Raw genomic sequence first — 11,815 nt, 5'->3', positions numbered from 1 at the left:
TGGGACAAAACTAGGTCCAGAGTATGACTGTGGCAGTGAGTAGGTCCAGAGACATGTTGGACAAAACCCACTGAGTCGATGATGACTCCGAAAGCCTTTTGGAGTGGGTCTGTGGACTTCTCCATATGAATATTAAAATCACCAAAAATTAGAATATTATCTGCTATGACTACAAGGTCCGATAGGAATTCAGGGAACTCAGAGAGGAACGCTGTATATGGCCCAGGAGGCCTGTAAACAGTAGCTATAAAAAGTGATTGAGTAGGCTGCATAGATTTCATGACTAGAAGCTCAAAAGACGAAAACGTCTTTTTTTTTTTTGTAAATTGAAATTTGCTATCGTAAATGTTAGCAACACCTCCGCCTTTGCGGGATGCATGGGGGATATGGTCACTAGTGTAACCAGGAGGTGAGGCCTCATTTAACACAGTAAATTCATCAGGCTTAAGCCATGTTTCAGTCAGGCCAATCACATCAAGATTATGATCAGTGATTAGTTCATTGACTGTAACTGCCTTTGAAGTGAGGGATCTAACATTAAGTAACCCTATTTTGAGATGTGAGGTATCACGATCTCTTTCAATAATGGCAGGAATGGAGGAGGTCTTTATCCTAATGAGATTGATAAGGCGAACACCGCCATGTTTAGTTTTGCCCAACCTAGGTCAACCTAGGTCGAGGCACAGACACAGTCTCAATGGGGATGGCTGAGCTGACTACACTGACTATGCTAGTGGCAGACTCCACTAAGCTGGCAGGTTGGCTAACAGCCTGCTGCCTGGCCTGCACCCTATTTCAAAGAGAACTCTTCCTGCTGGTCCTCAAGGATGGAGGAGTTAGACTCCTCCTGCACCTCCTTGGCTGACTCCTCCTGTACCTCCTTGTCTGACTCCTCCTACTGCTCCTTGTCTGACTCCTCCTACTGCTCCTTGGCTGACTCCTCCTGCACCTCCTTGTCTGACTCCTCCTACTGCTCCTTGGCTGACTCCTCCTGCACCTCCTTGTCTGACTCCTCCTGCACCTCCTTGGCTGACTCCTCCTACTGCTCCTTGGCTGACTCCTCCTGCACCTCCTTGGCTGACTCCTCCTACTGCTCCTTGGCTGACTCCTCCTACTGCTCCTTGGCTGACTCCTCCTACTGCTCCTTGGCTGACTCCTCCTACTGCTCCTTGGCTGACTCCTCCTACTGCTCCTTGGCTGACTCCTCCTACTGCTCCTTGGCTGACTCCTCCTGCACCTCCTTGTCTGACTGCTCCTGCTGCTCCGCAACAATAGGAGTCCTGTAAGAAGAGGAGGCAGCAGCTCTGTGGCTGGCTGAGGATGCAGCAGATACTGGCTGCTCCTCGATGTCCTCACCGATGGAGGAAGTCCTCTTCATAAAGGTCCTGAAGCAGCAACATCACATGAAGCAGAGCTGTATAATGTTAGTATTGATCCCTCATTGAGCAGCATCTTTACCCACTACCATAAATCCAGGATATCAAATTGAGTTAGAATGGACTTGTCGCTTACCTCTGCTTGCTTGTCCTCAGTTTAGGCGCTGTGGGATGAGGAGGCATGTATGGAGGAGGGAGAAGAGGTAGGCTGGTCCTTGATGTCCTCAGAAAAGGAGGAATATGACTCAAAGTCCTCTCCATAAGCTGTCTTACCAGCGGATCCATCTGTGATCTCCTCGGAAACGAAGGAGTCGGACTGGTTCTCCTCGACAAAGGAGGAATCGAACTGTATCTCCTTAACAACAGAGGAGTCGTACTGGATCTCCTCTGCATGGGAGGAGTCGTACTGGATCTCCTCTGCATGGGAGGAGTCGTACTGGATCTCCTCTGCATGGGAGGAGTCGTACTGGATGTCCTCTGCATGGGAGGAGTCGTACTGGATCTCCTCTGCATGGGAGGAGTCGTACTGGATCTCCTCTGCATGGGAGGAGTCGTACTGGATCTCCTCTGCATAGGAGGAGTCGTACTGGATCTCCTCTGCATGGGAGGAGTCGTACTGGATCTCCTCTGCATGGGAGGAGTCGTACTGGATCTCCTCTGCATGGGAGGAGTCGTACTGGATCTCCTCTGCATGGGAGGAGTCGTACTGGATCTCCTCTGCATGGGAGGAGTCGTACTGGATCTCCTCTGCATGGGAGGAGTCGTACTGGATGTCCTCTGCATGGGAGGAGTCGTAGTGGATCTCCTCTGCATGGGAGGAGTCGTAGTGGATCTCCTCTGCATGGGAGGAGTCGTAGTGGATCTCCTCTGCATGGGAGGAGTCGTAGTGGATCTCCTCTGCATGGGAGGAGTCGTACTGGATCTCCTCTGCATGGGAGGAGTCGTAGTGGATCTCCTCTGCATGGGAGGAGTCGTAGTGGATCTCCTCTGCATGGGAGGAGTCGTACTGGATCTCCTCTGCATGGGAGGAGTCGTAGTGGATCTCCTCTGCAGTAGCGGCGTCGGGCTTGTCCTTGATGTCCTAGGCAATCGAGGAGTCCATGTGGTCCTTAATCTCCTCAGCAATGGATTCCTCTCCCTCATAAGAGTGCTGGGGGCAACAGCATCATATGAAGCAGTGGTATCTAATGTCTGCATGGGGCCTTTAAATCCAGGAGATAAAACCTCACCAGCTTAGTGTGGGATGACTGAACAGTCTTGGAGGTGTCACCTCTCTCAGCCTTCAACGCAGACATGTTCCCCGCACGGGGAGAGGAAAGAGCATCAGTGGTAGGCTGGTCCGCCACCTTCTCCTTTGACTCACCGATTTACATACACTTATCCTATACTATTTGAGGCCTCAGTTGAGAAGGCACTGAGTTGCATATTAGAAAAATCTGAAATCTCTGAAAACTTTCAACCTTCACCAAGGAAGAGATTATAAACCAGTGTGTAACAGTCCTTTGGATAATCTGAAAATACTTCAAACTCAGTTGATGGCAACTCATCAAGGTTTATAACCTGACAAAAGAGTGCACTTTAGTTGCACATTTGAAAAATCTGAAATCTCTTAAAGATTTGACCTTTGGTCAGTTGAGAGATCAGCCCCCAGTGTGTAACAGGGTGGAGTTTATGCCCTGCCTGTACATCATCTTAACTTTTACCGCCTCTCAACCCCGTATCCGGGATCACCCCCCACCCCCCCCACACTGATTAGCATCGCTAGCATAGCTTCACAAGTAAATAGTAGCATCTAAATATCATTAAATCACAAGTCCAAGACACCAGATGAAAGATACAGATCTTGTGAATAAACCCATCATTTCTGTTTTTTAAAATGTTTTACAGGGAAGACACAATATGTAAATCTATTAGCTAACCACGTTAGCAAAATACACCATCTTTCTTTGTCCACCATTTTCTCTCTCCACCACTAGCTATCACCAATTCGGCTAAACTAAGATATTGATAGCAACAAACCAAGACAAAAACTCATCAGATGACAGTCTGATAACATATTTATGGTATAGGATAGGTGTTGTTAGAAAAAAGTGCATATTTCAGGTAGAAATCACAGTTTACAATTGCACCGACCATCACAAATCGACTAGAATTACTAGATAGAGCAACGTGTATGACCAATTTACTCATCATAAAACATTTCATAAAAATAGACAAAGCATAGCAATGGAAAGACACAGTTCTTGTGATTTCAGACCATATTTCAGATTTTCTAAGCGTTTTTCAGCGAAAACACAATAAATCGATAAGTTAGCATACCACATGTGAAAACGTTAGTAGAGTATGAATTCAAGGCAAAGGGAGCTATAACGTTATCATCGCCAAAATATATTAATTTTTTCACTAACCTTCTCAGAATTCTTCCGATGACACTCCTGTAACATCATTTTACAACATACATATACAGTTTGTTCGAAAAGGTGCATATTTAGCCATACAAAACCGTGGTTATACAATGGAAATAGTCACAACTCAAGCATCAAAATGAGGGACGTCAGCTTTCAGAGTGATCTAGTTTAATCGAAAGCTAATCATATACTTGACTAAAAAATACAGAGTTGACAGGAATCGAAAGACAAATTAGTTCTTAATGCAACCGCTGACTTACATTTTTAAAATTATCCTTACTTTTCAATACAGGGTTCGCCAAGTGAAGCTATACCAAACAAAATGGCGAAATATGCGTTTAAAATATTTCGACAGAACAACGATTTATCATATTAAATATTGCTTACTTTGAGCTGTTCTTCCATCAGATTCTTGGGCAATGTATTCTTTCTTGGGTTTAATCTTCTTTTGGTCGAAAGATGTCCTTTGTCCGTCTAAATGCCCGCTAACGTTCGACCGGGACCCCGAAATGTGCCCGGTGCTTCACATAGAAATGCATCAAAATCGCACTAAACGGATATAAATTGCTATAAAACGGTTTAAATTAACTACCTTATGATGTTTCTAAGTCCTATATCGAATTAAATTACAGACGGATACATTTTACGTTGATAACCGAGCCTTTGAAAATGGCATCCGGAGGTGTCTTCCTGCGTAAAGGCGAGCGTCGAAAGGGGGGCTACCCTCACTCCTTGGTCCTTTATAACCTCTGAGAGCTACGCAGAAGGCCCATTCCACTTCTCATTGGTTACTGACATCCAGGGGAAGGCGGGTGCAGTTCGTGTCGTTCCATAGGATATACACAGACTTTTAAAACTGATCTGAAATCAGAGCTTCGCTCTCAGACCTTTCACTGTCTGTCATGGATTTCGCTGTAGAAAGAGTTCTGGGTCACCCACAGACATCATTCCAACTTTGTATGAAACTAGAAAGTGTTTTCTATCCAATAGAATTAATAATATGCATATTGTACGAGCAAGAATTGAGTACTAGGCAGTTTAATTTGGAGACGACAAAATGCTAATTCGGAACAGCACCCCCTGTAGTCGCAAGAAGTTAAACAGATGTATTTAGACAAGGATTTCTAATATTACTACGTTAACCCTCTTGTTGTGTTCGTTTCATGTTCATTAATTCTGTGTTCCCGGTCCAAAATGACCGCCCCATTATTGATGATTATAAATCCATAATAATACATATATTATCACCTAATGTTGTGTTAGATCAACTTATGTTCTATTTATGTTCTATTTGCTATTTATGGCCTGTAGGCCTCATTGACCTGAGCTCATACAACTCGTTTTATACAACTCATAATGTATGGGTTATTTTGACTATAACAAATACTCAGATGAAACATGTTGTGCTATTTATCACAGACTACTAATATCCTGCCTGTTTGGCCCTGTCCAGGGGTATCATCGGATGGGGCCACAGTGTCTCCTGACCCCTCCTGTCTCAGCCTCCAGTATTTATGCTGCAGTAGTTTGTGTCGGGGGGCTAGGGTCAGTCTGTTATACAGATACTTATTTTCCACCATGATTTGCAAATAAATTCATTAACAATCCTACAATGTGATTTTCTGGATTTTTTTTCCTCATTTTGTCTGTCATAGTTGAAGTGTACCTATGATGAAAATGACAGGCCTCATCTTTTTAAGTGGGAGAACTTGCACAATTGGTGGCTGACTAAATACTTTTTTGCCCCACTGTATCTGGAGTACTTCTCCTGTCTTATCCGGTGTCCTGTGTGAATTTAAGTATGATCTCTCTAATTCTCTCTCTAATTCTCTCTCTCTTCCTCTCTTTCTTTCTCTCTCTCGGAGGACCTGAGCCCTAGGACCATGCCTCAGGACGACCTGGCATGATGACTCCTTGCTGTCCCCAGTCCACCTGGCCGTGCTGCTGCTCCAGTTTCAACTGTTCTGCCTGCAGCTATGGAACCCTGACCTGTTCACCGGACGTGCTACCTGTCCCAGACCTGCTGTTTTCAACTCTCTAGAGACAGCAGGAGCGGTAGAGATACTCTCAATGATCGGCTATGAAAAGCCAACTGACTTTTACTCCTGAGGTGCTGACTTGTTGCACCCTCGACAACTACTGTGATTATTATTATTTGACCATGCTGGTCATTTATGAACATTTGAACATCTTGGCCATGTTCTGTTATAATCTCCACCTGGCACAGACAGAAGAGGACTGGCCACCCCTCATAGCCTGGTTCCTCTCTAGGTTTCTTCCTAAGTTTTGGCCTTCCTAGGGAGTTTTTCCTAGCCACCATGCTTCTACACCTGCATTGCTTGCTGTTTGGGGTTTTAGGCTGGGTTTCTGTACAGCACTTTGAGATATCAGCTGATGTAAGAAGGGCTATATAAATGGATTTGATTTGATACTTTGTGTCAAAGTTTAACAAGGACTGTCTCCTCCTCACCAGTGTCATAATCAAAGATATGATCAAGGGCCTCACATACAGTATATTGTTTGGTCATTGTGATGCCACAGAATGAATTGTGAGTAAGACCTCAAAAAAGCTTTATATACCGGAGCTGCTAGAAAAGTTCTATATATTATTGAAGCAATGTTGCGATTGTTTGTGAGAATGCCGACAGGTGTCGTTCCCGTGGGGGAAAGATTCTATTTGGGAAAGGTTCCCGTGGGTGTTACCATGGAAGCCTAGAAGGGGAGTGAAGTGTGTGTGTGTACTCAAACACACATGCATGTGGGGGTCTGGGAGAGGAAGTGTGTCCATCTGATGAATGGGCATGTGCCTGCTGTAGCATGTGGCCTGCTGCCCTCTTCCCCGTCCCATTCTCCTGGCCTGCTGTCCTCTTCCCCGTCCCATCCCCCTGGTCTGCTGCCCTCTTCCCCGTCCCATCCCCCTGTCCTGCTGTCCTCTTCCCCGTCCCATCCCCCTGCCCTGCTGTCCTCTTCCCCGTCCCATCCCCCTGCCCCGCTGTCCTCTTCCCCGTCCCATCCCCCTGCCCCGCTGTCCTCTTCCCCGTCCCATCCCCCTGGCCTGCTGTCCTCTTCCCCGTCCCATCCCCCTGCCCCGCTGTCCTCTTCCCCGTCCCATCCCCCTGCCCTGCTGTCCTCTTCCCCGTCCCATCCCCCTGCCCCGCTGTCCTCTTCCCCGTCCCATCCCCCTGGCCTGCTGTCCTCTTCCCCGTCCCATCCCCCTGGCCTGCTGTCCTCTTCCCCGTCCCATCTCCCTGTCCTGCTGTCTTCTTCCCCGTCCCATCCCCCTGGCCTGCTGCCCCCTCCCCGTCCCATCCCCCTGCCCTGCTGCCCCCTCCCCGTCCCATCCCCCTGCCCTGCTGTCCTCTTCCCCATCCCATCCCCCTGCCCTGCTGTCCTCTTCCCCGTCCCATCCCCCTGCCCCGCTGTCCTCTTCCCCGTCCCATCCCCCTGCCCTGCTGTCCTCTTCCCCGTCCCATCCCCCTGGCCTGCTGTCCTCTTCCCCGTCCCATCCCCCTGGCCTGCTGCCCCCTCCCCGTCCCATCCCCCTGACCTGCTGCCCCCTCCCCGTCCCATCCCCCTGGCCTGCTGTCCTCTTCCCCGTCCCATCCCCTTGTCCCTCTGCCCTCTTCCCCGTCCCATCCCCCTGTCCTGCTGTCTTCTTCCCCGTCCCATCCCCCTGTCCTGCTATCCTCTTCCCCGTCCCATCCCCCTGGTCTGCTGTCCTCTTCCCCGTCCCATCCCCCTGTCCTGCTGTCCTCTTCCCCGTCCCATCCCCCTGGTCTGCTGTCCTCTTCCCCGTCCCATCCCCCTGCCCTGCTGTCCTCTTCCCCGTCCCATCCCCCTGGTCTGCTGTCCTCTTCCCCGTCCCATCCCCCTGGCCTGCTGACCTCTTCCCCGTCCCATCCCCCTGGCCTGCTGTCCTCTTCCCCGTCCCATCCCCCTGGCCTGCTGCCCCCTCCCCGTCCCATCCCCCTGGCCTGCTGTCCTCTTCCCCGTCCCATCCCCCTGGCCTGCTGTCCTCTTCCCCGTCCCATCCCCCTGGCCTGCTGTCCTCTTCCCCGTCCCATCCCCCTGGCCTGCTGTCCTCTTCCCAGTCCCATCCCCCTGGCCTGCTGTCCTCTTCCCCGTCCCATCCCCCTGGCCTGCTGCCCCCTCCCCGTCCCATCCCCCTGGCCTGCTGTCCTCTTCCCCGTCCCATCCCCCTGGCCTGCTGTCCTCTTCCCCGTCCCATCCCCCTGGCCTGCTGTCCTCTTCCCCGTCCCATCCCCCTGGCCTGCTGTCCTCTTCCCCGTCCCATCCCCATGTCCTGCTGTCCTCTTCCCCGTCCCATCCCCATGTCCTGCTGTCCTCTTCCCCGTCCCATCCCCCTGTCCTGCTGCCCCCTCCCCGTCCCATCCCCCTGTCCTGCTGCCCTCTTCCCCGTCCCATCCCCCTGTCCTGCTGTCCTCTTCCCCATCCCATCCCCCTGGTCTGCTGCCCTCTTCCCCGTCCCATCTCCCTGGCCTGCTGTCCTCTTCCCCGTCCCATCCCCCTGGTCTGCTGCCCTCTTCCCCGTCCCATCCCCCTGGCCTGCTGTCCTCTTCCCCGTCCCATCCCCCTGTCCTGCTGCCCTCTTCCCCGTCCCATCCCCCTGGCCTGCTGTCCTCTTCCCCGTCCCATCCCCCTGGCCTGCTGTCCTCTTCCCCGTCCCATCCCCCTGGTCTGCTGCCCTCTTCCCCGTCCCATCCCCCTGGCCTGCTGTCCTCTTCCCCGTCCCATCCCCATGTCCTGCTGTCCTCTTCCCCGTCCCATCCCCCTGTCCTGCTGCCTTCTTCCCCGTCCCATCCCCCTGTCCTGCTGTCCTCTTCCCCGTCCCATCCCCCTGTCCTGCTGTCCTCTTCCCCGTCCCATCCCCCTGTCCTGCTGTCTTCTTCCCCGTCCCATCCCCCTGTCCTGCTGTCCTCTTCCCCGTCCCATCCCCCTGTCCTGCTGTCCTCTTCCCCGTCCCATCCCCCTGGCCTGCTGTCCTCTTCCCCGTCCCATCCCCATGTCCTGCTGTCTTCTTCCCCGTCCCATCCCCCTGTCCTGCTGTCTTCTTCCCCGTCCCATCCCCCTGTCCTGCTGTCCTCTTCCCCGTCCCATCCCCCTGTCCTGCTGTCTTCTTCCCCGTCCCATCCCCCTGTCCTGCTGTCTTCTTCCCCGTCCCATCCCCCTGTCCTGCTGTCTTCTTCCCCGTCCCATCCCCCTGTCCTGCTGTCCTCTTCCCCGTCCCATCCCCCTGGCCTGCTGTCCTCTTCCCCGTCCCATCCCCCTGGCCTGCTGTCCTCTTCCCCGTCCCATCCCCCTGTCCTGCTGTCCTCTTCCCCGTCCCATCCCCCTGTCCTGCTGTCTTCTTCCCCGTCCCATCCCCCTGTCCTGCTGTCTTCTTCCCCGTCCCATCCCCCTGTCCTGCTGTCCTCTTCCCCGTCCCATCCCCCTGTCCTGCTGTCTTCTTCCCCGTCCCATCCCCCTGTCCTGCTGTCTTCTTCCCCGTCCCATCCCCCTGTCCTGCTGTCTTCTTCCCCGTCCCATCCCCCTGTCCTGCTGTCCTCTTCCCCGTCCCATCCCCCTGTCCTGCTGTCCTCTTCCCCGTCCCATCCCCCTGTCCTGCTGTCCTCTTCCCCGTCCCATCCCCCTGGTCTGCTGTCCTCTTCTCCGTCCCATCCCCCTGTCCTGCTGTCCTCTTCCCCGTCCCATCCCCCTGGTCTGCTGTCCTCTTCCCCGTCCCATCCCCCTGGCCTGCTGTCCTCTTCCCCGTCCCATCCCCCTGTCCTGCTGTCCTCTTCCCCGTCCCATCCCCCTGGTTCTATAGGGCCAGGTTTAAGGTAGAGCACTATACTGTACATGCGTACTTTGTGTCTGTAGAAAATTGATGAAGTCCCAGGATAATTACTAGCTCATTATAGAGCAGAGCCCAATAAATAGGCATCTCACACACAGCTCTAAGAGCCACTGGGAAACAGTGAATAGAACACACTCAATGATGAGATTACGTAAAAAGACAGCTCTCTCTCTATGTATCTCTCTCTCTGTCTCTCTCTCTCTGCTGTCCATCTGCTGTCTCTCTCTCTCTCTGTGTCTCTGCTGTCTCTCTCTTTCTGCTGTCTCTCTCACTCAACGTCTGTCTCCCTCTCTTTATGTCTCTCTATGTCTCGCTCTCTCTCTATGTCTCTCTCTCTGCTGTCTCTCTGCTGTCTCTCTGCTCTGTCTCTTGCTTGTTCTCTCTCTCTCTTTATGTTTAGGCAAGTCAGTTAAGAACTTAAGAACAAATTCTTATTTACAATGACGGCCTACACCGGCCAAACCCTGGACGACGCTGGGCCAATTGTGCAGCGCCTTATGGGACTCCCAATCACGGCCGGTTGTGATACAGCCTGGATTCGAACCAGCGTGTCTGTAGTGACGCCTGTAGCACTGAGATGCAGTGCCTTAGACGCTTGTTGTACAGCTGGGACAAGGCTACGGTCGGTGGACATCTGGCGCCACCAAGTGGACAATTACTTCCGTTCCCTTGTGGCAGTACTGCTACCAGAGATATTTGATATAAGATCAAATGTTAGTGTCAATATAATTATCTCCAAATTGTTTCCCTCACCAGTATTTCATGTATTATTATTCCAATGTAGCTGTTAATCTGGTTTTAATTCAACAAGGCTTTCTCTCGTTTCCGATTGGAGGGTGGATGACGCCGTGACTGGGGAACCTCCCAATGTGTTACATTGTAACAGTCAAAAGTGGTTATACCCGACGTTGATCAACTCCCAATCTATGTCACCCTTTTTGTAGAGTATCATCTTTGATATTTGGTGGAAAGTTTACAGAGTTCATTTTGGTGTAACCGGTAACAAATTTGACGTGTCTGAGAACGGCACCTTCCTCCCGAAACCATTGTGTGTATCGCTTCTCGGCCTTTTGGCTAAGATAAAGTGTATTTGATATACACTGAGGGTTATTCAGAAATCACTTTGAGATATGTTTGTATTTATAGAATTCTTTGTATTGTTTTTTGGAGATTGTTAGAGGCAAGTTAAACTGGAATGTAATAATACTGGTCAGGTTCTGCAGAACAGCATTTTTTTTAGTAATTTTGCTATTGTTATATTGTTACACTAATTTTGGATACTGTTTTTATGAATCGATGTTATGTAATGCACTGATTTTGTAATTGTATTTCAATGAGAAGTGTAAATAAAAATTATTTAAAAAAAAATCTGTTCTTATCAGTTTAATATCTGATACGTCCCCTATCTGGGGACCATATATTAAATTCATTTTTGGAATAGGGAGATGGAATAGGGGCTTGCTCCGTCCACTCCACGCATCGACCTGGTATTGCAGTACCTCCAGGAACGGTGCACCCCCTGTCGTTGTAAAGAAAAAATAACACACCTCTTTGATGTTCATTATGACTATGTGTAATCATGGTAGTATCTACATTTATGTAGAAGTGTTGAGAAACATATTCTATTCTCATTAACCATTAAAAAAAATGTGACTCCAAAAAGACACAATACATTATTTACCATTAATTTCTTTTTGAGCACAAATTAATCTGAAACACAAACAAAACAAAAAACAAATGCATCCAACAAGTTTGTCGAGTCAGAAGGTTGATGTAGTCATTGCGTGCTAGTAATATGGGACCAAATACTACACTTTATTTATACGAATATTTAGGGGTGTCAATAATTTGAGCCCTACCTTTTTGAGGAAAAAAAAGTATTACTTGTTAAACAAAATCTTTCAAATGTGCAAATGTATTAGTATAAAATAATATAATTTCCCCCAAAAATATTGAGCATACAATATAGCTCAGTATATGAATTGTTTACTGTATATAGTCATTAGTTTGTACAGCACTTTGATATATCAGCTGATGTAAGAAGGGCTATATAAATACATTTGACTTGATTTGTGTGTGTGTGTGTGTGTGTGTGTGTGTGTGTGTGTGTGTGTGTGTGTGTGTGTGTGTGTGTCACATTACCGAGGCAGGGGTATTCTGTGTTTTCCCCCATT

General features: G+C 49.6%; 1 non-coding gene across 1 annotated transcript; it reads left to right on the top strand.

Annotated features, from left to right (window-relative positions):
* The first annotated feature begins 10,963 nt into the window (after window positions 1-10,963).
* LOC120055226 lies at window positions 10,964-11,162 on the top strand. The gene has a single exon (XR_005477679.1). It is a non-coding gene; the product is annotated as a U2 spliceosomal RNA (small nuclear RNA).
* The last annotated feature ends 653 nt before the right edge of the window (window positions 11,163-11,815 follow it).

The sequence above is a fragment of the Salvelinus namaycush genome, chromosome 10 (genome assembly GCF_016432855.1).
Source record: "Salvelinus namaycush isolate Seneca chromosome 10, SaNama_1.0, whole genome shotgun sequence".
Lineage (NCBI taxonomy): Eukaryota > Metazoa > Chordata > Actinopteri > Salmoniformes > Salmonidae > Salvelinus > Salvelinus namaycush.
This window is presented reverse-complemented; position numbering and strand designations above follow the sequence as displayed.